Source organism: Anolis carolinensis, chromosome 4 (assembly GCF_035594765.1).
Source record: "Anolis carolinensis isolate JA03-04 chromosome 4, rAnoCar3.1.pri, whole genome shotgun sequence".
Classification (NCBI taxonomy): domain Eukaryota; kingdom Metazoa; phylum Chordata; class Lepidosauria; order Squamata; family Dactyloidae; genus Anolis; species Anolis carolinensis.
This window is the reverse complement of record NC_085844.1, coordinates 66,472,133-66,499,506: the sequence shown is the minus strand read 5'-3', so window position 1 is coordinate 66,499,506 and position 27,374 is coordinate 66,472,133. Positions and strand designations below refer to the sequence as shown.

Genomic DNA, 27,374 nt, shown 5'->3' with positions numbered 1-27,374 from the left:
TCCTACAGCCTCTCGGTATGGAAGCCCATGAGCAGATTGTTACTATTTAGATAAAGCGTTCATATTCCTCAGGGGTTGGGGCAACCAATATAATCTTATCATCTAACAAATCTGAGAATTTAGACCAATCTGCCTTTCTGAAGTTGAATCTTCATTTAAATCATGCTTCCTGAGCCCTTATAGTTGGAAACAATTGGCATATTATTAGCCAATGCTGTGTGTTTGGTATTGGTGGTTCCACTGATTTAGTGCATTGTTGCACAATACTGTCATTCACAAATAGAAGGTTTGGGTTATATCCCCAGTGCCATCTCCCACTATTGTAAGATGGTGAGAGCTTACTATCATAAACAAGTGATAGTTTATACATCAACTTTGATGACGGTTGGCTATATTTGTCCAGGTTTTTGTCTGTGCAATGTTGGAATATGTCCATGATTAGCACTCATCGAGACCACCTTCCTCCATAAGTTAGTCTACATTTTAAAGCCATCCAACTTGGTGGCTTTCACTAGATCTTGTAGTAGTAAAATATATACATTGTGTAAAATATTTCCTTTTTTCCACTTCTCTGTCCCTCACCATACAATTTCATTGGATAACCCAAGTTTCAGTATTATGAAAGGGAGACAAAAACCATCCCAGTCATGTCCAAACCATTATATTTGTCTGTTTTTCTGAGGTGAAAAGTCTCAACCATTGTACTCTTAAAAGGCTATTGCAATACAGTAGTCTCATGCTGGTTTCCCCTTTCTGCACTTTGCCCAGAATATCATATAGAGCAATTCCTGGAAGAGTGCTTGAAGAATTCAATTTCTGGAAATTCCAGTGCAAGCTGACCTAAAATTTAGACTTAAATGTAGATCAGATGTCGGTGATTCAGTCTCTTTCATACTTTTCAAATCTCCCAACACAGTTTTGAGCTAAGCAATCATGTATATCTATTGTACCATGCATATTTTGAGAGAAAATATATAATTGTATATTGAGAATATATTCAAAATTAAATATAGAAGTTGACATTTCTGTGCATTTGTAGATCAACATGGAAATGATAAACATCTGAAAAAGTGGTTCAGAGTAGAATAAAATATTTCTATTGGATTATAAATGAAGGCACCTAATTCATTCAGGATCAGCAAGACCTTGCTAGTAACATTTGTTGCATGGTAAGAAAATAAACAATAATCCAAACCTCAATTTGAGACCCCTACACAAAAGATGTGTCTGTGAGTTTGTACCTACCAGCCTTGCTATTCCTGACCTTTAAATGAGGGATGGAGGTAGTGGAGATGGGTATAATGAAGGAATTTCCCTCATGAATCTTTTTGATTTTTGATTTTGATTGATGTTGGGACAAACACAGCAAATATAAGAGTTCTAGATGTGAATGAGTTTCAATGTTTGACTCTGTGCAATGAGGACTGAAGGAAGTGAATTAAATATTTGTTTATGGAAAGGTGACCACGTAAAATGGAATATACTAAATTTGTCAATCATTTCTGCAGAGGCTGAGGTATATATGCAGATATCCCTGCACAGATAAGCAGTAGGTATCCTGGTGAGGCATTCTTATGGTACACATTAAATGTATACTTTGTATAACGGTGCTAATTTTCAAAGTAATAAAACAAAAAACACTCTTCCTTACTTTCCTCTGCAAATGGCTGTTCCACAGAACAGCTTAGGTGGCTTGTAGAATAGAATAATTACACCCCAAAAAGTGAATCTATGCTTTCTGTAACTGAACACTTTTTCCCTAAGGAGAGCTTGTATAGGCTCAGTCAAGCTGACAGAGGTTGCACTTCAGCATGGAATCTTGCCAGTTTCTCTCATTGGTTGAGGCTGTGATTAATACTGGCTGTCTTTGCTGCAGGATAATCCTTGAATTGGCAACATGTTCCTGTAATTCTCAGTCAGTGACATTTAAGAAAAGCCCTTCATTTTCAAAAACTTCAAAACAAAAAAGGTAAGCCTACTCCGTTCTCCATATTATCCTATTTTCTAATTATCTAGCTCCAATTATCCCTGTTTCTCCCGCTATTATCTATTTCTTAGTAGATATTTTGGACTACAACATGGTGAATGGTCAAAACCTCTTAAGGGTACAAGATTTGGATGGCACCACATTAAGGAAACACAAATGTGTATTCTGTTATGGACCTGGATTGGGAGTATTATGCTGAAACTCTTGTACTGAGTTACTAAATGTTCACCTTCAAAGCCCTCTTCAGATGCCGAGGGGAATCTAGTTAGGCAGAATTCCTTCCTGCAATTAGCAGGCCATATACTCTGAGTTGGCAAGGTCTTAACAAAAAATGATAGGAACTTGCTGTTCTACCACGCTTGATCAACAAAGCAGGACTTTCTGGGGTTTTTTTTTGTACTGAAGATTCTTCAAAAAGGTTTTACAAAGTATAGCAATAACTCAAGTACAATATATGATAGAGGTTGGTCTAAGGTTCAATCCTATCATCACAGGGAAAGGCTGAAAAAGAGTCCTTTTTCAAATGCCACTGCTAGTATATGTAAGCTACTACTAGTTTGCTAGTGCTAGTATATGTACTATTGCTAGTATATGTAAAGGCAACTGCTAGTACAGTAGAGTCTCACTTATCCAACACTCGCTTATCCAACATTCTGGATTATCCAACGCATTTTTGTAGTCAACGTCTTCAATACATCATGATATTTTGGTGCTAAATTCATAAATACAGCAATTACTACATAGCATTACTTCATATTGAACTGCTTTTTCTGTCAAATTTGTTGTATAAAATGATGTTTTGGTGCTTAATTTGTAAAATCATAACCTAATTTGATGTTTAATAGGCTTCTCCTTAATCTCTCCTTATTATCCAACATATTCACTTATCCAACGTTCTGCCGGCCTGTTTATGTTGGATAAGTGGGACTCTACTGTATATATAAACAGTACTAAGTTAGATCAATACTTATTAAGTATGGATCAACATTTATTCTTATATTTATTTAATATTCATCTTTCTCTCCACATCGGTTCCAAGGTCACATACACTGCAGATGAAAACAAAATACTTCTGGAAAAACATGATTTGAATGAACATCTTTTTAAAAATGAAATAAACTGTCCTATTAAAAACAGCACTGATTTGAAACATGAATTTAAAACAAAATGATGAAAATAAATGTGCAATATAAATAGCGCTGTTACAACTGCTTCTTATTATCTGGTTCAGGCAGCTGACTTCCTGAATCATGAGCTGGGGATGACATTTAGAGATTGCTTCTCAAATCAAGTGTGTAGTGTTAATTTTAGATATTGTCATGTACAATTCTTCATTGGTCTTAGCCATATGTTTTTCCTTCACCTATACAACTTTCACTAAGGCTCTCTGTGGCCTTTGTGAGTTTCTTCCTATGTCATGAAACCTATTGTTTTGATCCAGAGGGCTGTACTGTAAGATCTATTTACACAAATTACTTATTTTATCATTTTGATTCAATAAGCATCATCCTCCCTTCTTCTGAGAGACCAGAAGTCACTTTTTGAGAAACCCATAGCCTTCCAAAGTGAAAAGCTCCACTTTCCCATGCAAGCAAAGATTAATCATGTTAATGCTTTAATCATAATACTAGGTAAAGGTAAAGGTTTTCCCCTGACGTTAAGTCCAGTCGTGACCAACTCTGGGGGTTGGTGCTCATCTCCATTTCTAAGCTGAAGAGCCGGCATTGTCTGTAGACACCTCCAAGGTCATGTGGCCGGCATGACTGCATGGAGCGCCGTTACCTCCCGTCGGAGTGGTACCTATTTATCTACTCACATTTGCATGTTTTCGAACTACTAGGTTGGCAGGAGCTGGGGCTAACAGCGGGCGCTCATTCCGCTTCTGGGATTTGAACCTGGGACTTTCGGTCTGCCAGTTCAGCAGCTCAGCGCTTTAACACACTGCGCCACCACCAGGGGCCCTAATCATAATACTAGCTTTCTTTTTTAATTTATCTACTACACATTATCTTACTCTTCTTTAACCAAAAGAGAAATGTTTAGAAAATTATGTATGATATACCTTACTGTCATCCAAGCTAGAATCCATAAATTTTAGATGTAATGCTCCCCTGATGCATTTCCATCTTCCATACCTAAATTAATTTTCCAAGGTTCAAGTAAAAGACCAAAACATAATAAAGGAAATATTTTGAAGGAAGTCTTAAAACCTTGCACATTTTTATTGCTTGCAAGCTGATATCACCGTATTGAAGCTAAATGAAAATTTGCTGACAAATAGACACCCAAACTATTTCTAAGGCAAAATAGAAAATGACCAAGCTCTCTGAGGTATGTACTAATCCTAACTGATAGCAGCATCTGAAGGAAACTAAGCTGACACAGCCATTATTAGCTAAGGGAGCAGATAGGTCAGTGTAATGACATGCCAACTCCAACAGTAAGGGGAAATAAGCAGAAAACAGCTCCAAATGTACAATAATCATCAACCCGAGTTACAAAAATGAACAGAAAAGAAACAAGGCTTGCAAACATCAGTTATTTTCATTGCCCAGGTGATGTGATCTTTTCAAGAAAAACATAGCTTTAATTTGCTTTGAAAGAAAAGAAGCTACAACTATTCAGACCTGAAAACCTCAATAGACTTAAAGGAGTGCATCTCTTCAGCTCAGGAAGGAATGCTAATGGAATGTAGACATTATCTCTATATACATGTGTGTCTATGTATGTATGTATGTATGTATGTTTGTACCTCAAAGACTCAAGGATGAATCTGGATCAAATTTGGTACCCTTCAATTACACTATGCAACATGATTTTTGTTTCTGGGTTATAAATAATAATAAGATTTTATTTATATTCTGCCCTATCTCCTCGAAATGACATTAAAAATGTCATTTATTAATTGGTTCTATCATAAAAACATGGAAAAAATTATTACTCTGCCAAAACTTTGTTGCAGCACATTTTGCAATGACTATATGAGTTGCAACCAGTTCAACATAGAAATGTTCAATGTGTTTTTGAAGGCTTTCATGGGTTGCTGATAGCTTTTCGGGCTGTGTGCCCATGTTACAGTAGCATTCTCTCCTGATGTGTCACCTGCATCTGTGGCAAGCATCCTCAGAGGTTTGTTAAGAGGTCTGTTGGAAATGAGGCAAGTGGACTATCTATATATCTATCTATTAGAGGTGTGCAAATGACTTGTAAAAATTGGAAATCGGAAGAATTCTGAAGTTTTGTAAGTCGAAGGTATTTCCAAAGCATTAGCATGGCCCACTCCAAAAACTTAAGAATTGAATCTGACCCTCAAAACATTTTCATTAGTGTTTTGTAATACTCGGAAGGTTCCCAGTCAGAAAGCAATCTACCTGCTACTAGTAAAAGGAAGTATAAGAAAAGCTAAAGCTACGATGCCTGGCTGCCATTTTTGCCATTCCTCTTCCTAATGACTTCTCCAGTTCATGATGGCTTGCTTCTCACATTAAGACAGGCAGAATTGCATTTTGGGAACACACAGAACTTGGAAAATGTAGTTTGGGAAGGGGAGCAGCCCTATGCCAAAGAATTCAAAAGTCTCTGTTTTAACGATATTTTTCAGAATGCCTTGAAATGAGAATGTTTCAATCAGGAGAGGAGAGAGAAAATGATCCCTCTCCCTAAACAGGTTGTCTTTCTGAAAACTTTTTTAAAATCCCTGAAATCAGTAGATGTATTAGTATTTCTGAAAGTTGGGGGAAATGATCCCTGTTATCTTGTGTCATTGGATAGAAAATTAAAGAAACTAGCTCTTGTAGTTTTTTTTAAAAAATGTTATTTTAAAATTTGCCAAAAATCCATGGATAAGTCAAACGTTCTGAAATTTGGTGGGCTAACAGTGGCAAATATGTTCCACCACTGTAGCAAGTTTCATCAGGATAGCAACAAAAATGAGGAATAGAGAAGTCCCTGAAGTTTCCCCACTGCTAGTGATGTTTTCTCTATTGTGCATTTTTGACCACCATTAACAAAGTACTTATGAAAATTCGTAAGTTTTGTTAAGTTCTGAAGTTTTTACCCCAAAGATTTGGAAAGAAGTTTATAAACAAAGCACCAGCGCCCCCCTACTTTTCAACACAGTTTGGAATCATTTTTTATGGATCGCACATGCCTTCTGTCTATCTGTTTGTATACCTATGGAATGTCCAGGATGGGAAAAAGAATGCTTGTCTGTTTGAAGAAAGATTGAATGTTGTAATTTGCAAGTTTGATAAGCATTGAGTACCATTGCAGCTACAAAGCCAATCAGTGAGGGTATTTGCATAGAGGTAGCCAAGCTGTTGTTGCCTAGAGGTAACCTTAGTTAGGGAGGTGTTAACTGGTAATTGATTGTTTGCTGTCTGGAATTTCCCTGTTTCCAAGTGGTGTTCTTTATTTGCTGTCCTGATTCTGCTGGTTTCTTTTCATACTGGTAACCAGATTTTGTTTGTCTTCATAGTTTTCTCCTTTCTGTTGAAATTGTCAATATGTTTGTGGTTTTCAATGGCTTCTCTTTGTAGTCTGACATGATGTTGTCAGAGTCGTCCAGCATTTCTGTGTTCTCAAATAATATTTTGTTTCCAGGTTGCTTCGTGAAGTGCTCTGCGATAGCTGACTTCTCTGGTTGAATTAGTCTGCCGTGCCTTTCATGTTCTTTGATTGGTGTTTGAGCACTGAATTTGGTTGTCCCTATGTAAACCTGTACACAGCTGTATGGTATATGGTCGACTTCCTGAACTAGAATTTATTGAATTTTCTTAGTGGGTCTGTAGATTGTTTATAGGTTGTGTTTCTTCATCAGTTTCCCTTTACGATCAGTGATTCCCTTGATGAATGGTAACAACACTTTTCCTCTAGCTGGATCTTTACTCTCAGGGCCTTCTTAGCTGTGGCCCCCCCGGCTCTGGAACTCCCTCCCTAGGGAGATTAGGTTGGCGCCCTCTCTATCCTCCTTTAAGAAACAACTGAAAACTTTGATGTTTAGGTTGGCCTTTGGAGAAACAGTCACTGGATCACCAGCCTCATTATAATTCTATTCTGAATTTTATTAGGTCCCTCTTATTTGGGCATTTTAATTTGATGATGTTATCTCTATATTGCTGCAGCAGTTGATTGAACTATATTGGTGGTTGTTTGATATTATTATTGTTGTATTAACGCTTGTGTTATTACCTTATTGTGTTTTCACTTGTGTATATTGTGCAAATGTATTTATGTCGTTACGTCTGTGAACTATGTTGACCAGGCTTTGCCCCATGTGAGCCGCCCCGAGTCCCTGCAGGGAGATGGTGGCGGGGTATAAATAAAGATTATTATTATTATTATTATTATTATTATTATTATTATTATTATTATTGGTCTTGCAGTTCTTCTGATGTCTGTCATAGAGTACACATTGGCCTGTAGATCCCAGTTTAGGGATCTTTGGCCCATGGATAAGTCAAGCCAATATTTTGCATCAAAAATTCTAGCTTATAAAAGAATATATACAATAATTGAAGGTAGTGCTATACACTCCTTGAACTTTCACATTGTCTTTCTCCAATAATGAATGACTTTGTTTTATAAACAAGGATGCTGTATGTTTACTTATTCTATTATGCACCTCTGTTGCCACCTTGACTGTCCATCCTGACTGCCCACTCTAAAATAAATTTGCATAGTTTTAGTACAATAGGCCCAACATATCAATGGGGGGTTTCTTCTGAGCCCCTGTGCTGATATGAAAAAACTGTAGATGATCACTCCATATTATTAAATGGTGGTGACATGGATGCATGGACATGGGGGTTGATGTTGGAAATCACATGGTGTTATGTGACTTCTGGCATAGGCCCTGCCCTCAACTGGGATGAAAACATTGCCGGACGCTTGCACCCCAATACGGGAGGCCTCTCGTGTTGGGCTGGCTGCAATGGAGCCAGATTCATCCAACTGCTACCTCTTTCCTCATGAGAAGCTCCCTCTGTCTTCACCAGATGTCAGCCCCCACAGGCCCAATACCTTATTAGACTTAAAAGGCATGGATCTGAGACCCAAAATATTAAATTCATTCCACTGTTTTATCTCATTTTCAGCTCAACAACTCCTTGTTCCCCAATCTAGTGCTAGTCAAAGTGGTGATCCATGGATCAATGCCAGTTTACAAGATGTTCGCTGTTTGATCATCACAACTGCCCAGGAAATAAAGAAAAGGTTGTAGCCAACAAGCCTTGTTACGGAATTAGTTCTTGGCACATTAGAAAAAAATACTGGTCTCACAGAAATGCCTCCCCAGCCCACATTGTTCAGGATGCTCAGCATCAGAAAGCCCAATGAGGGCTGCAGCAGCCAGTCATTTAGAATCAGACTAATAATAATAAATTCATATTATTGAATCTGCAAAGAGGACTAAAGTAAGTAAGTAACAGTATAAATCTGTGCTAAGCTGGTTAATTTTGTGGCATACAGACATATTGTATGTGATCCATAAAAAATGTTTCAAAAGTTGTTACAAGACTGGGAGGCACTGGCGTTTCATTTCTAAAGTGTTTCTAGTATCACTAGTGAAAAATATGTTACTTTTTTGTTATAGTAATTTTGCAAGTGGGGAAATTTCAGAGGCTCATTTCACCTTCAGTTTTACAACTATTGGGATGAAACCATTGGTAGTCCACCAAATTTCAGAACATTTCACTTATCCATGGATTTTTTGGGAATTTTCAAAATTCTTAAACAAACATTTTGTAAAAAAAATGACAAGAGCTATCTTCTTGAATTTTTATACAATCATACAAGATAACAGGGGATCATTCTCTGCAACTTTCAGAAATATTTATACATCTACTGATTTTAGGGAATTTTAATTTTTTCACAAAATTTACAAAAGAGCCACAAATGTTATCTCATTGAATGTCTCTTATATTAACCATTAGAAACCAATATCAATTCTACATTTTCACAGAATCATAGGATTTGATGAGTCCCCCAAGGACCATCTAGTCCAACCCCTTTCTCCCAGACAGAAAGACACTATCCAAACTTTCCTGACAGATGTCCATCCAGCCACTAAACTAATTAATATACTTCCAGGGCAGAAAGGCGTGACTGCAAAGGTGAGGCACATGCTTCTGGAGGGGAGAAGGGCATCATGGCTGCTACATTGCAGAGATGAAAGAAGGAGGAGGTGCCTTCTGAAATGTGGAATTATAAACTAAATCGGGATAACAAAACTGCCCTTCTGGCTTGGGTGAAAGATACTGGAGTCCAGTTGGTGCAGATTAATGACCAGAGAAAATATGGTGGCCCTCTACCAGGTTGGTTTGGCAGTCCTGGGCCATCTGGCACAGAGGTTTTCATGGAGAAAATCCCACAAGATATATGAGGATAAAACTAATTCCCCTTTTCCAAAGTGTGGGAAAACTCTCTGAATTTCACCTCATGATTACAACACTGGCAGCTATAATATTAAATTTAAAATAATTCCCATTTCCAAGTAGGGTTGCCTCTTTGTGCTGGTGTGTCAAAGGCGACAGCAGCCGCCAGACTGTGTCCAGTGTCCAAGGCAGCTATTTTTAATAATTTTTATTGAAGCAGTTTTCGAATACACCCAAGGCAGCTATTATACTCAAAATTTCAATTTCAAGTGTCCAAGGCAGCCAGCCAGCTATTAATGCTATGCCATAATATTTATTAAACTCTAACAGTGGAAAATGTGTGGCACAATTATTGCAAGTTTCATTATGATAGCTCTAAAATGAGGGAGAAATCAGCACCCCACTTACTCAATTACTTAACTAAAAAGTAATAAAAAAATTGTTACTTCGTTTATAATTACAAAATATTTTAATTCCATAATTTTGGAATCATCTCCAAAAACAATTCACCCTTCCCCAGTTTAGTAATGGGTATTAAAACATTTTTTTATTGATTGCACAGCCATAGTATCTATGCTTACTTTCCACTAGGATCTAAGCTTTTTTAAAAAAAATAGTGCGTGTTATATTGCATTCTAGCTTCCAAAGAGCTGTGTCAAAAACTAATATTCTATGTCTGAATAGCATTTCTTTTGACTGACATGCCTGCCAATGTGACTAAGATGAGATTTTACTCTTTGATAATCCACCAATTTTCAAATTTAAGAGCACAACTTTACCAAATCCCTACATTTTATCAGTTTGATAATCAGTAGCCATGAAGATTACTTTGAATGTTACATGATAATGTATGTCTATTACAAAATTGCATCAAAACACAACATCATTATTTTGCATTTTATCATATCATGGAAGCATATAATGAGCAAACTTTCTTCACCTGCTTCCTTTACTTTCTCGCTATCATAAATCACCTTTACTAGATGCAGTTCAGATAATAAAAGCTTACTTTCCAAAATATATATTTTCTAATTTTGGAGCATCATAAAATGACACAATACTCTTCATTCTGAATTCATTTTGAAACTATATAATGTCAGGATGGGAGGTAGGAAACATTTCCCCTGTAATACACACACACACACACTGTGTGTACAGTTCCGTAAATTCCTGTACAGCTTACTTCTGAAGCTGTAACTGTGTGGGCTGAGCCAAATCCCAATGCAAGGTTGTGGAAATATAAACAAGAAAGTGATTCTGTCACATATTGATCGTAAAAGAGACTGGCATATAAAAGATGCAAAATAAATCAGGAATTCCAGCAAGAAGGTGCTTGTGATGTGCAAAAAATCCAAGCAAGCGATAGGGCTACTCTTCTAGCTTGTAAAACTAACAAGCAGACACCTGCAACAAGAGAGAAACCTAAATGAGCAATATTACATCAGGACAAGTAAGAAGCCAAGCTAATAGTTGCTCTGGTTCCCACAGTCTGCAGCTGCATAGGAAGTCAAATAGTTTGTTCAAGGCTTTCATTAGGTCTGGCAGAAGACCACATGTCTGCGCCCCAGGGTTTTCAGGGAATGCTCTTTGAAGGGGAAATGCTGGAGGGTAGTGGAAGGTGACAGCTGTTTCTCAAGGCAGATGTGGGGGAAGGAGCCGTATAATGTGAGTCAAGTTTTGCTAACATCCTTTCTTTGATTCTTGCAGTAAAACTAGGATTTGGAGGATTGGTCTGCGCTTTTATTTACATTTGGGGGGTGTGTATGTGTTTTATGACAAACCCATTCAAACCTTTACAGTGATTAACAGAAACAAATCAAGACCACAAAGTGTCAAATTATTTTGTTACTCAAAGGAACAGATTAAATATATACCCCATTTGTGCTGGCAATGGGTATAGAACTGAAGGAAACAGATTTTCCTAATTAATGTTGAGGGATTACTTCCACACATATGTGTTTCAGAACCAAAGACCTATTTGCATGGAAGGTTATTCTTTGTTAGTCTTTCCATCCCACATTTTTTTTCCTTTAGTGCTATATAGTCATAGCACTAAGACTGCCATAGTAACATCCCATGGAATCCTGGTGCCTGTAACCCAATGAAGCACTAGAGCTCTCTTAGAATTCAACCATAGGTAAAGGTAAAGGTTTCCCCTGATGTTAAGTCCAGTCGTGTCCGACTCTGGGGGTTGGTGCTCATCTCCATTTCTAAGCCAAAGAGCCGGAGTTGTCTGTAGACACCTCCAAGGTCATGTGGCCGGCATGACTGCATGGAGCGCCGTTACCTTCCCGCTGGAGTGGTACCTATTGATCTACTCACACTTGCATGTTTTTGAACTGTTAGGTTGGCAGAAGCTGGAGCTAACAGCGGGTGCTCACTCTGCGCCCCAGATTTGAACCTGTGACCTTTCAGTCTGCAAGTTCAGCAGCTCAGCGCTCTAACACACTGCGCCACCAGGGGCTCTTGAATTCAACCATATCCCTCCCTAAACTGGAGCTTCTGAGATTCCAATATAAAATTTCTCTAGTAGTGAAAGTGCAATCATAATGTTATAATTATATAGCCCCTAAGTAGGAACCATTTCATTTGAACTTCTTCCTCCTTTTCAATGAAATACCACAAGCTTTGTGCTAAAATGGAAATGTTTGTGCTCCATCTTTTCCTCACACAAATGTTGTGCCTGTTATATCAAAGGTAATGATTAACTTAATTCTATTGCTTTCCCCAGATTTACAATCCTTCCTTCATTCTCTCTCTCCCTCTCTTCCTCCTATACATCTTGGTATGCCCTAAAAAGTAAAAAAAAACAAAAAACTTTCTAGAAGAGATTTGTAATACAGTAGAGTCTCACTTATCCAACATTCTGGATTATCCAACGTATTTTTGTAGTCAATGTTTTCAATACATCATGATATTTTGGTGCTAAATTCGTAAATACAGTAATTACTACATAGCATTACTGCATATTGAACTACTTTTTCTGTCAAATCTGTTGTATAACATGATGTTTTGGTGCATAATTTGTATAATGATTACCTAATTTGATGTTTAATAGGCTTTTCCTTAATCCCTCCTTATTATCCAACATATTCGCTTATCCAACATTCTGCTGGCCCGTTTATGTTGGATAAGTGAGACTCTACTGTACCTCATAGGACTACCATGGGAACTGAAAGGATCAACAATTGTAACTGCATTAGCATTGGATTCTGAAGCACACCATTGAATCTTGACCATGGACCTCTTTGTTGGATATGGGAAGGAATCAGACTGCAATAGCTCAAGATCATTATCGATCTAAAACATTACATATGAGAATAAATGTTTGTTTCTCTCAGTATGAAACTTGCCTACTTAGAAAATATGTGTTTCCTGCTGTGGACATTCTGTGTTTCTCAGTAAAGCAGACATGCATACCCTTCTACATTTCTCAGATGAAAAGCAAAACACATGTGGCCAAGCAAGATCAGAGTGTAACCAAAATGGCAAAAGTTATTAATGAGGAAAGATGCATAAGATGATAAAACCTGCAGCAGTTTGCTAATGGGAGCAGCAAGATTTCCTCTCTTGCTTCTACTTGGTTAATTGAGTACACTTCAAACTCAGTTTTCAGTGATTAAACTACACAGATGACAAATGAGGAAGGTGGAGTAAGGAAACATAAAGTGGGGCATTTTAAAAGCATTCAAAAAGGTGAGAGAACAAAGGATCGATTAGGACTATCTCCACCAAATTGGAACTATTGGAAGGTACTACACCATCATGCACAAAAATCCCTTTCCCCTGAAAATGGCAAGAAATCAAGTGATAGCAGGGAACACCATGTACAACAATGTCATATCGTCCATCTGCTTAAACACAGGTTGTTAAGTGATGTAAGGAGAAGATGTGAGTCACTGGCACATTTAGCGTGTATCTTGGCCTTTGAGTTTTATTTTGCACCTCTGCTCCCATTTTGTGTTTTTTGACATTTATTGTTTGCATTCTCTATACAAATGTCTCCCTTCTCTTAAATATAGCTTAACCAGTTTCCTTTATCAAGGTAGTCTGAAATACTTATTCTGACTTCTTCCCTCTAGCTGCCCTGACATTAAAAGAAGTAGAACATCCTGTTCTCCAGAGATCACATACCGACCTACAATTTTTAACTGCTCTGCATTATTTCTCTAAAACATACAGCTCTGTGGGGAGACTTCAGTAGGCATGTTGTTGCTATTTTTCTTGCTTTCATCACACTGAATTTAGAATATTCAGACCATGTTCTTAGAAAAACAAGCTGCTATAATGCTTTTCCCTTGACTCAAGTGATTAGAAGTTCTGGTCGCAGTGCTGTGGGGTTTAGTTTCCTTTGGATGAATGAACACACAGAAGACTTAAGCAAATTTTGTTTTAGTTATAAATATGCAAAGAGAAAATCTTAGATGCAAATACTCTCCTATGGTGAAACTGTTGCTGTTGAATCTGCGGAGATTATCACATGAGGCTGTAAGCCATGTTGGAGGCCCCCTAAACATCAATGAAAGAAGTACCACTGCATGGTGTCATCCTGACCCCAGCGCAAACCAATCCTCAATGTATGTTAAAGGTTGTAGTAAATGAAAACAGTTGTAGCAAATGAAAGTGGGTTCTTACAAGTTGTAATCATGAATCGACTTCATCTATGAGTTTTGGGGGTTATGTTGTGGTCATGTTGTTATATTGTGAGCATGTCTTTCTTGGTTGCAAAGCAAAAAGTTAACCCTTTTTCTTGCAAGGAAATAACATTTTGCAGACCTTCCCACTCATGCATGCCTCTGCCTCTTTACAAAAATGGTAAATGTTCAAACTACACTTCCCACTTGCCAAATAAACAAAACTGGAAAAGTTATTTAATTGCAAAGTGCTCATTTTAAATTAAAAATGTAATTGTGTGTATGAATGGTGCATCACTACTGTGAAAACCCGCAAGTACAGAAGTGCTCGACTTCAAACTTCTGAACTCTCGGAGCTTTACAGTTCTTACGTTAAAAAAAAAAAGAAAACCGTGTGTGTGTGTGTGTGTGTGTGTGTGTGTGTGTGTGTGTGTGTGTGAATGCATGGATTGGGAGGAGTTGTGTTTATGTAGCTGTGGTAAGGTAAAGGTAAAAGTATCAAAAATACTTTCTATAATAACAAGATGTACTAGACAGGCATATTCCTGCCTCAAGGAATATGGGTTTATGATGGCTAGACCCATTTTAGGAGGCTTGTATAATAACATCGTGAAACCAAGTTTTGTGATTCCACCTAAAAGTTTATTTCATGTTTTTCCAAATATGAGTTGCATAGATGCGCCAAAATGTACATTTGTCCTCATCCTTTTCTCAGAAGTATTGTTTACTTGTTCAGACAGTATGTCTAATGAAAATGCAAAGCAAACAGCTTCTAAGTCTTCCTCTTTCTTCTCTAGTTCTATCAATCTTTTCATTTAAAGAGTGCATAATGTGTGTGTGCTCTCTATTTGACTGGGAACCTTCAAAAATAATATTTCCCAGTCATTTGGGGCCAGGCTGTGGCGCAGACTGTTGAGCAGCTGCAATAAATCACTCTGACCATGAGATCATGAGTTCGAGGCCAGCCCGTGGTGGGGTGAGCACCCGTCAATTAAAATTTTTTAAAAATAGCCCCTGCTTGTTGCTGACCTAGCAACCCAAAAGATAGTTGCATCTATCAAGTAGGAAATAAGGTACCACTTATAAAGTGGGGAGGCAAGTTTAATTAATTTACGACCTGGTATGAGGAAGTGCCATCAGAGTGGATGATGAAGCAGCTGCTCCCCCCTGTGGCCAGAATTGAACATCTCCTCAGAAGAAGGTTAAATTGCCTCTGCGCCTGTCTGTCTCGGTCTCTGTTTGATGTGTTTATGGGCATTGAGTGTTTACCCTTTGTGTGTATAATGTGATCCGCCCTGAGTCCCCTTCGGGGTGAGAAGGGCGGAATATAAATACTGTAAATAAATAAATAAATAAATAAATAAATAAATAAATAAATTTGTGACATGTGCTGTAGAGATATGTCTCATTCCATGTTAGTACCACTATAGGGATGAAAGATGGAGGGGAAGAAATAGGATTCTATCCTTTTTATATGTTGAGCCAATATTCTTCCTGAATGAGTAAATAGGGCTAGTGAGATGGAAATCCAAGGGTTAGATTTCAGGCTGGCAATACTGAATTTCCTTCACTATTATACAACCCACTCACTGTTTCATGAATGTACTCATAACCCATTCACAGACTGTGATAGACAGAATCAATATTTTCAAAGTTAAATATTCTAACATTCCCCCCAGCATGGAAGTGAGTAATAATGAAACACTTGTTAAATCTTCATCTTAAGGCATTTCTCTGTGGAGGAAGAAACTATGAATCTACACAATCACATTCCACAGAAGTGGACTGGAACTACACAGGGTGCCTGGGTTGTCCTGACAATAAATATACTGTGCCCTGGGAGATTATGGGCCTGCCTTTTCCAAGGTTGCTTTCTCCATATTTTAATTCAACACTGATTTATTGAGGCAAGAGCAAAAGAAAATGCCAGTACAGCAGTCATTTATGAATTCCAAACTAAGCAGGGAAATCTTAGCTTCATGGTTATAAATTAGATTTGTGTTTCAGACATTATTTAGGCTGGATCTACACTGCCATATGATCCAGTTTCAGAATGCAGATTAAATGAATTGAACTGGATTATATGGCAGTGTAGATCAAGCCTGAGTTTAGTAGCTCAGATTCCAATTTGATCATGGAGGCTATACTGCAAGTACATCAGAAGTGATAATCAAAATACATTCCAGAATCAAGAACAGTAACTCACACTACTATTTAGACAGAATGTGGTGTTTGCTTCATCCCATAGAATTCTGGAATTTACAGTTTAGGGAGAAATACTTAGAATTATTAGCCAGAGAGCTCAACTGCCTCCCAACACTACAAACTCCAGTATGTCATAGTACACAACCATGATGGGAAAAGTTGAATCACACTACTATCATTGTGCAGTGTGAAAGGACTACCAATCACTAGAAGCTTAATTTACTATGAAAATTGAAGGAATTCTTGACCTTATGAATGCCTTCTATGGTGAAATATTTTACATATTTTGCTCATGCATTGTTAGGCAGCATTGTTAGAGAGCAAAACCTACCCTTTGTCAATCACTCTTAGTAAGAGGGAACATCCAGTATTTGCTCTCTTTACTTTTTATCTAGCTGCTATGATTCACAGTGCAATCATGTCTGTGCAAATTTGTGGTTTCTCTCTTGTACATTCTGAATACATGATGAGCTCAATTAGATGATATATTGGCTGTTTCCATTCTCAGTTTTCTCTGGTTTATAAATGCGAAAGACAGCAGACATCTTGAATTCTTTTCATCAAATGCAATATGCAGTTCCCGATATAAGGGCATTAATTTGGGAGCATGAAAGGCTGTCATCATTATAGGACATTTATTAGATTTGTTTACTCAACATTATTAATTGCTGTATTGTTTCAATGAAAACCTCATGGAACTTCCTTTCTGGAAGAACCAACCAGATGCAGCTGCTCAAACAATTTCTGAAAATCCCTGGGCATCTGTACTGATTTTTCATGTTATCCTTGTTCTTCAGACATTTAGCTCTTTCTATCCAAATGTGGGATTATGGGTAATTCTTGTTAGCAAATGTATTAGTTTGGTGCTTCCCTTATATTAACTCTACCCCTCCCCTCATATCTCTGTGTGTATTATAGTAGGTTACTTTGGAGGATCTTGTGAGACACCCAATCCTAAGTTTCTAAGCCTTTATGAATAACACAACAGATAAAGAGACAGAAACACAAACAAAATATGTATACAGTAGAGTCTCATCCAACATTCACTTATCCAACATTCTGGATTATCCAACACATTTTTGTAGTCAGTTTTCAATACATCATGATATTTTGGTGCTAAATTCGTAAATACAGTAATTACTATGTAGCATTACTGCATATTGAACTACTTTTTCTGCCAAATTTGTTGTATAACATGATGTTTTGGTGCTTAATTTGTAAAATCATAACCTAATTTGGTGTTTAATAGGTTTCTCCTTAATCTCTCCTTATTATCCAACATATTCGCTTATCCAACGTTCTGCCGGCCCATTTATGTTGGATAAGTGAGACTCTACTGTATTTAAAATAGACTGCAAATAGTCACTTCACAGAGATGTTGAAATTGATCGATAATATGTTTAGAAAGGGCAAAGGTGTTTCTTAAACAATGCACAGGTATATTCCAAGTAACAACATACTATAGCATTGATTACATGGGTCAAATGAATTTGTTTGTACGTGATGACCAAATATTTTATAGTAGAGAGATTTGCAATTCCATGGTGAAATATGAGGCAATTTAATAATATATTTTTTTATTTCATATCCAAAACATTGAGAAGGTGGTGTTGACAAACCAGCTGTTGTGTCTAATCCCATGGGACAGACAGAGCTGTTTAGCTCTAAGTCTGATGATCACACCTGCCTTTGTCTTATCTTTTGTACTCAGGACTTACAGGGGTTATTTTTGCTTTCCCTATTACAATAGTGGGATCATAATCCTGATTCACTTGGTCTGAGTGTGAATTGAGTGTCATTTGAGCTACACTCAATACAACTCGTAAAGAAAGCAAGCATTCTTCAAAACCATTTCTCTATAATTTAGTGCATGGTTATATATTGTATTAATTTAATTTTCTCTCTTATATTCGCTCACCGTAGATATTATTGCATTTTACTCTTGAGATTATAAATACTAGGAGTGTGCAAAGCTTTGGACCTCCATTTCATAATCTGGAGATTCATATGATTTGTTAATATGAATCTCCAAATTACTAATTGAAAAGGGACCCTCCGAAGCATTTACAAATCAAAACAGCAGCCTCCAAAACTTTCAGAGAGATTCATAAAGATTTGTTGTTTTGGAGCTATGCTGGTGCTGTTGTCAGTGCTGACTCCTGCTTCCTTTTTTTTGTGTCAGGAGCAACCGGAGTTGCTTCTGGAGTGAGAGAATTGGCCGTCTGCAAGGACGTTGCCCAGGGGACGCCCGGATGTTTTGATGTTTTACCATCTTTGTGGGAGGCTTCTCTCATGTCCCCGCATAGAGCTGGAGCTGATAGAGGGAGCACATTCGCACTCTCCCCGGGTGGGATTCGAACCTGGCAGCCTTCAGGTCAGCAACCCAACCTTCAAGTCACAAGGCTTTTATCCTCTAGGCCACTGGAGGCTCCTGAGGCGAGTGGAGCATTTCATCACAGCCTCCTCCATCAGTGTTTTCTCCCAGAACTGAGGCTCCCCTTTGAGGTAAAATGGGTACAACCAAATGAATTTGAATGGATGACGTGGTGAGGGAAAACAGCAGTTGGTGGGAGGAGGGAGGGAGAGAGGCCCTTCTTCATCACTGTCAGTGTCCCACTCCAGCATTTGTGTGTCTTACCCCAAACTTATGTTTTCCAAATTCTCACTCCCTCCCCAAACTTTACAGCCCTTACCTTCCCCTCAATTCTCTTAAAACTGCAACTCTGTTCTCGGAAATGCAGTTTGGGAAGGCTAGGACCTCTGTAGCAGCATATTCAAAATGCCCTACCCTAAACTATATTTCCCAGAATTCTTCTCATGCCAAAAGAATGGCGCTGCCCACATTAAAGCCCCACTGTAGATTAATCACATGTGCTTAAAATTGAAAAAAAATCATTAAAATCAGTGGATAGACTGATTGTCCCAACACTTGGCAGGCTTACTACCCTGAGCATGTTGTCTCACTGTACCACAATTTGAATGGATTCCTTGAGTAGTTTTTTTTAATGATTTTTTTTTAAAAAAATCTAGAAATCAATAGATGTAAAAAAAAATTCTGAAATTTTGCAGGATTGATGCCATGCTTATGTTGTCTTATTGCACAGAAATTCAAGGGGATGCCTTTTGTAGGTTTTTGAAAAAAATACATATTTGTAAAAACTTTAAGGGGTCCCTGGTGGCACAGTGCGTTAAAGAACTGAGCTGCTGAACTTGCGGACCAAAAGGTGCCAGGTTCAAATCCCGGGAGTGGAGTGTAATGAAAGGTGGGGTGCTGTGACTATGACTTCTCCATCTCCTTCCACTCCAGTTTTCCTTTCTGGGTGCGCTTTTCTGTTTGTTATGTAAAGAGGATTCTGGGTATCTGGAATGACCAGGCCTGATTTCGATTTGTGCCTGCTTTAGTTCAAGCAGTAGATCTTCCTTAAGCATATGTAATAAAGACCAGAATCTGCATCTCACCTCAGGATCCTGGAATGTTAGCTCTATACTGCCTCTTTGGCCATTCTGTGTCAGTCGTTTGCAGAAAACACCGTTGTTTAAGTCCAAAGAGTGTAGTTCTGCTAGATGTTCCTTTGCCGATATTGTTGCCCCATTCGGTGTCTTCACTGGCCAGTTATGTATAATCACTTGTCCTCCGGCAGGTTGCCTCTTTCTAGATTGGTGAAAGTTGGAGACCGGTTTTTTGTTCCTCCATTTAGGAAGTTTACTATATTCTTCTCCTCTGCCCTCTGCCATTTGTCTGAGTCTCTTTTGGAGTGCCGTAAGGGTAGGGCGTTTGTTTCCTGTGGCTAAGGCTTCATTTACAACAGGGTAGTTGGTATTTTTGGATGTGGTGCTGAGTTTGGAATTATCCATGTTGTTGTGTATCCCTTGGATGTAGGGAGAAGGGGAAGTGTCTGAATGGCCTTCCAGGTACTCGTCTATTAGCTGGAATTTTGAATCTGAGAAGTTGAGACTAAGCACTGAGGTTGATTTAGTGCTGATGGGACCTAACTCGTTTCCTCCATCTAGGGGGCATCTCCTGGTGTTCAGGTTCCAGTCCTCCATTATGTCGGTTAATTGCTTAACTGTTGATTCTGCAGCTAGTTTGGCTACTTCAGGTTCACAGTCAGCTTGCCAATCTGTTGATCCAATACTGTCCTCAGGTTCTTGACTGGGGAAATTTCCTGGAGGTGCTGCAGTCAGAATCCTGAGCTCTACCAGACCCACCAAGGCTCCAATAGTAGCTTTTAGGTCAGACACTTCCCTTTGCAGCATATCCATTCTCAGAAATAACTTTTCTGCTGTCTGTTCTACTAGGAAGCATTGGTCTCGCATGAGATCATGCAATGAAGGGATGGCGTTCTCCGGTGGTATCGCATCAAGTCTGCCAATCCTATCTTTGAGAGTGTTTGTAATTTCTATGTAAGCAGCTGATTGTCTTTTTGGTGGAGGTGGAGGGGTCAATTCCATCAAACCTGGGTCAATGGACCAATTAGCAGCGCCTTCATTAAGGGAAAGTCCAGCACTAGACACGTCCTCATCCATTTTCTCTGCTGTGGTACAAATTGTCTTTGAAGTGCCCGCTCTGCCCATTGCAGTCAAGTTCATGAATTCATGATCCAGCTGGTGTTCACTTGCTTCTGGTTCTTTCCCAGTGTTTGCTGGATCGTAGTATTCTAGAATTGACTTCTGAACTAGGTTAGGCACAGTGTTCATAGTGGAGGCTTTGCGTAGCTGGGCCCTTGTAGAAACCATCCTACTGGTTTAAAGCTTCTCAGGCTAACAAAACCAGAATGGGTCAGTTCTCGTGTGCTTTGTGCCTTATAAAAAAATGGCTCTCACTGTATGATTAAAGATACTAAAATGCTAGATTAAAAGATACTAAAATGGCAAAATAGTAAAGTCTGTAAAAATTACCTAATGCAAGAAATGTTCTGCGCCCAGCTGGAAAGGGACCTGAAGCTGCAGTCTCCTCTCAAGTAGTTCTAAAGGCAGCAACAGAAAGGCTGGTTGGAGGTATTCTGACCCCTTCTGCCGCAGTGCAACAGACTCGCTAGGAACTTGTCCCTGTGGTCAGCAAACTTTGTGTTGACTTTCTTTAAGTTGTAAGTGTCCCGAAACTTCAAGCTCTGACTTGCTTAGTTGTATCTTATATCTCCCTTCTTTCTTTCTCCTTGCTTGCTCTTCTTCAGCATTAGAGTAAGCTCACAGCAAACAAAAGCTTTTGACTCTGTAGCCACCACAAAACTGACTATACCAGCGGGTGAAAAACTAATTACAAGCAAATAGAACTGTTGTTATTTTTGCTGTGTCCACTACACTGATTTTAAGTCTGTGTTTGCTTCTGCCTCCATTCCTTGGAATGGGAGTGGAGTGAGTGCCCGCTCTTAGCCCCAGCTCCTGCCAACCTAGCAGTTCGAAAACATGCAAATGTAAGTAGATCAATAGGTACTGCTCTGGCAGGAAGGTAACAGCGCTCCATGCAGTCATGCCAGCCACATGACCTTGGAGGTGTCTATGGACAATGCCGGCTCTTCGGCTTAGAATTGGAGATGAGCACCAACCCCCAGAGTCAGACACAACTGGAATTAACGTCGGGGAAAACCTTACCTTACTAAAAACTTTAAAACATTCCAAAAATCAGTGGATGACTGAAACTTATTAAAATGTCATTAAAATGTAACATCAAAATTGTGATATAAAGAATATTCACAAATAATCTCATTCTTGATGAGAAACAGTCAAAACATCTTAGTAAAACAACCTGCCATGTAAGAGAAAATACTGGTTTAAAGATAGTATCCAAAGAGTTGAATCAAAAATGCAGATCAAAACTAAGAGTGAATGAATTACTCCTCTAACTTAGAAGCCTCCACCAGAAAAATCTGAGACAATTCCAAGTTTAAGCTTCTTTTCCAAGGTGGAATGGGGAAATAAGATGACATGCTATCATGGTACCATTATTCAGCCTAAGATTTTTCATGCAAAATTTCCATTTTTCCCACCCATTTAATGACAGGTGCCCTTCAAACTGAATTCATTTACTTAGTTGATACTGCTCCAAATCAAAAAATGTTGAGAATAAAGAGAAATTGCTATGCAAAAGGTTGTCAGAGAGAGATTTGAAACCCAGAATGTCTGAAATGTAAATTGTTTTTATTCTCATGATTGCAGACTCTGGCTATCCCTCCCCACAATGCAAATAGCTCTAACAACTTGAGCAGATTGCAATTTCCTTTTTTCCCCTCTTACTATTCAATTTTAGAAAGAGAAGTCCTAACAGAAACCTGCTATTACATAAAGGTCACAAAGGTCTAACTTTTCATTTGCACATTTTAATTCAATGTCTTCAAGAGACCTCGAGCTTTTTTTCCTTAGGAAACTCTGACAGGAGTTCTGGATATTGAAATGGACATAGTAATTATTGTGTAGGTGGCATTGTTAACGTAGCTGAAGGCTGATAGAGGGTATTGATGCTTTTGATTGAAAATCTATAGTAAAACATTAATAGCTGTGACCTATAAAAATAGGGCCAAATCATTAGTAGGCAGTTATGTTTTCATCTAGTATATCTGGATTTAAATTCCCAGGCCTCACACACCATAAAACGACACTGAAATAACTCCCAGTTGCTGGGCCATTTGGGTTTATTTTCCCCCCCATTCTGACAAAAACAGAATGAATTGGTGGACTTCAGGCAAAGCAATAGAATCCATGGGATCTGGAAGAGGGCAATCCTCAATAGCACCATGGACAACTTTTCATTTTAAAACATTCAAAATTAAAATGTATTTTTTTTAATTAGTCTTCTTTTGGTAAAAGTTGCATGTGCAGAATCCTATCACCACATTCTGAACTCTTCCATTCATAATTCATCTACTCTATTAAAATTCAGAACATTTAAAAAAGGAATTTGCTGTATTCCAATCATCCGTAATACAAATCCACTCTGCATCTTTTCTGACTTGGTCTTCCTCCATGAAGGATCAAATGTGCAAGGTATATTTTTGCTATGCCTTCAAGGCATTTCCAGCTTATGGTAACACTAAGGCAAAACTATCACAGGGTTTTCTTTGTTAAGATTTGTTCAGTGGGGGTTGTTTTTGCCATCCTCTGAAGGCATATCGCTTACCTCCAAAACCTCTTATAATACAAAAAATTAAATAATCCTCTTGATGCAGTATTCATAAGATTCTTTTCCCTTATGATGACAGGGAGACAGGTTGGGAGTGGGAAGACCATACCTGCAGTGACAGGAAATAAGGTGATAATATTACTTATCTCAATTCAGCACAAGCTTCAGGCTGGCAGCTGCAAGCAGAACAAGTCTTAACAGGAACAAATTTTACACCTGACACAATTATATCAATTGGAATGCACAAGCCGGAGCAAAGCTTTACAAAATCTGTCCTCAAGGTTGCAGACAGGAACAACAAATCTGTGAGAAGCAGAGTGTTAGAAATGTTTTTATCTTTCTTCAAAACAAAAAAAGTCAAACCCACTCATATCTTAAGCAGCAAAATTTTAAAGAATGGGATTTTTTTTTTTAAAAAAAATGACATTTTGAATTATCTTTGATATGCCAATCTACCGTGACAATCTTGTTCCACAGTCCAGCATGGAAATGCTGGACTGTGGTGTCAGACATCATAGGAATTCTTCGATGGTTCCTGAGTGTCAACCATCATAGGGAAAGCTACATATGTTGTCAGAGCTTGGCTAGATAATATGTGGTGTTGTATAAAGGTATAATATCCACTTAACACCTGTGCATGCATTTTGGGGATGCCATCAAAAAAGGTATTATGTATATCTTTTCATAGAACTCTTTGTGTTTGTGAATCTCCCCTTAGTGCATTTAGGTAGGAAATGAGAAAGAAGGGAAAACATCTGCCCCTACAGATGTTGGGATACATGCATTGGAAAAGGCTAGTATTCTGACAATAACTTTTTGGGGTCTTAGTAGTGGCTCTAGTACTCAGGACAAGGAGCTACTTTTAGTACAGAATATGGAGAAATTTAATATTTTTGGTTGGCAAGGAGGTCACACAAGGCTGCATTTTATCATTCTATGTGTTTAATTTATTTATTTAAAACATTTATATTCCACTCTTCTCACCCCGAAGGGGACTCAGGGCAGAGCACAAGATATATATGGCAAGCATTCCATGCTGGGACATAAAATAATTATATATAATCACTAACACTAAAACATTAAACATTAAAACATTAAACACTAAAATCAGTTATATCTACTTTAAAATCAGCTGTTTAAACCAACTCAGGACACCATGCTGGCTCCGGTCATGTGTACACATAACACATGTGCTCCCATTTATTTGTTTCTGGGGCCCCATCTACACTGCTATTATAACACAGATTGAACTGAATTATATGGTAGTATGCACTCATATAATCCAGCTCAGTGCAGTTCAATCTTCATTATATGAGTCCATACTAATCAGATAATACAGTTCAAATTGCATTATTTTACAGTGTGAATGGGGCCAGACACCAACTCATCATAAGATGCACACTAATTTCAATACTATCAACAGGAAAAAAAGAGCTTTATATAAAAAGAACCCACAATTCTATGATGCGCCCAGTTTTTAAAGATGTTTTGGGGGCTTGTCTGAGAATGGAAGAAATATGGTATATACAACAGGATTAGCTTTGAAGAAAGAAGGAATAAATATTGGAGAGAGGAACATCAACTATTTAAGATATGAAGATGGCACCATACTACTAGCTGAAGATAGTGATGACTTGGAACATTTACTGAAGAAATTCACAAAAGAAACAACAACGCAGGTTTACAGTTGGACATGAAGAAAACAAAAAACAAAAATAGTTCACAATTTCCATATCTTGGCTCAGTTGTTAATCAGAATGGAGACTGCAGTCAAGAAATCAGAAAAATAGATAGAAGGGCGACTATCAGGGAACTAGACAAGATCATGGAGTATGAAGATATTAAATACTAAAATTAGGATTCCTATCTATAGTTGTGAAAGCTGGAGAACGGAAAAATTTGTTAGGAAGAAAACAAACTCATTTGAAATGTTATGCTGGAATAGATGTCTATTTTTACCATGCAACATATGATTTGCTAGTTAGGGGCAGTTGGGGAAATGTACCATCTAGTGACTGAGTGTAATATTGAAAGGCATATTTTGATTATCTAAAAATATTGATTTTCTAAAAGCAAAATAATCCTAAAGCTCATACTCCTAATATAAATTTAGTTATTATTATTATTATTATTATTATTATTATTATTATTATTATTATTTTGATACACACCAAAATTAGTACATAGCAAACAAGATCACAGTACTGTCTGCTGTATTGGATCACATGTCAAACACTTCCCAAGTGTATTTATTATTATTATTATTTTATTATGACACAGCAAACCAGATAGATATGCTGGATTTCATATCACAAAATCACAAGTCGAACACTTCCCAAGTGTCTAGGACTGTGTGATGTATTTTCGGATGATGTGTGCAGATCCCAGTAGGGTGGTCTTTTGCAGTTGGCAGATCGTGATTTTGTCAATGCCTATTGTTTCCAAATGCCGGCTGAGATCTTTTGGCACGGCACCCAATGTGCCCATCACCACTGGGACCACCTGCACTGGTTTCTGCCAGAGTCTTTGAAGTTCAATCTTGAGGTCCTGATAGCAGCTGAGTTTTTCCTGTTGTTTTTCGTCAATGTGACTGTCACCTGGGATGGCGACATCAATGATCCAAACCTTTTTCTTTTCCACAACTGTGATGTCTGGTGTGTTGTGTTCCAGAACTTTGTCAGTCTGGATTCGGAAGTCCCACAGTATCTTTGGGTGCTCATTTTCCAATTATTATTATTATTATTATTATTATTATTATTATTATTATTATTTCTACTATTACTACTATGTAATTAAATCAATATCAAACTAAAATCTCAATGTGTCAATCTGCAAGAATCTAACATTCATATTTTGTGTGTGAGAGAGAGAGAACACACAGAAACAATTTATTATTAGCTTACCAAAAAAGCTGTTGTGTCATAAGCAGCAGGTATTCTGTAAGCATGCAGGAACAAATTAAGTTGCATTATGTGGTGTGTAAAAGCTTTGACCTATCTAACCCAATATTGTCTATCTGACTAGCTGCAATTCTCCCCAGGTATCACAGAGTAGTCTTTCTTTCGGAGCCCAGATCATTTTAATTGATAGGAGTGCTTAGACTGCAGGTAGTTTCCCTCAATTGGTTTCAACGGGACTGGCATCTTGATCCTAGAGATAGCTGTAGTTGTGACCTTCCACAGATGGCTGCATGCCATCATTATCACAATACCATTTGGTGCCGCTCAAGTCGCATGACAAGTAAAGTAAGTCAGCCTTGCACCACCTGCTGTGGTATATGTCAGTTTCCATGACTTTCAAACAAGTTTCTTCATCTTTGTATAAGGTACTGATGTAACCAGCTGGATTTCAAATAAATCAATTCATAGAATTGGAAATAATTGCAAGAGACATTTGGAGGTTGCCTCTCCTTGCTACTACGGCCATGCCCACCCTCACCCCCATTCTAATACCATGTCATAGCATTGCATAATGCTCAAGTAAGTAATAAATGAGAATTAAAGAAATGCAGTCCGTGCAGCACAGGTCATTAGCATGCAAGCCAGAGCATGCAATTCACTGACAGGTTGGTTTCCTTGACAACTTGTATGAGTGATATAGAATTACACTTGGCCATGATCCCAAAAGCTATGTGCTCAATTGGGTCCAATTAAATCTTTCATTTGAAAGCCCACAAGCACAAGCTGATCCATCATCAACAGTAAAGAAGTCCCAGCTGTGTTCATGGATTTCACCCGCTGGACTATGGCTATCAGGCTATTCACACAGTGTGAAATTGCTGTCAAAACCATCCTATCTCTGATTGGATGAAATGCTGTCAGCTTGTCACTTGTTAAACTGCCCCAAACTGAAACATACACACAGGAACAAAACTAACATGTCCTGATAAATATGTTACCCATCCACCTATCTATGAATTAAATGGTTACATTAGTAGTAGTAACATTTATTTTACATTTTAGATCAGCTTACAATGTAATTTAAAACAAACAGTTAAAATAGATGTGCATTAAACTATCTATCCAGTTAGAACATTAATTTCAAAACGAATAGAAACA

The 27,374-nt window shown here is 38.0% G+C and overlaps 1 long non-coding RNA gene across 1 annotated transcript in view; it reads left to right on the top strand.

The window, feature by feature from the left end:
- Positions 1 to 1,050: 1,050 nt before the first annotated feature.
- LOC134298937 (uncharacterized) overlaps positions 1,051 to 27,374 on the top strand; it is a 68,723-nt gene continuing 42,399 nt past the window's right edge. Inside the window, exon 1 of the long non-coding RNA XR_010006061.1 lies at positions 1,051 to 1,969. This is a non-coding gene — a long non-coding RNA (uncharacterized LOC134298937). The remainder of the gene's footprint in view (positions 1,970 to 27,374) is intronic.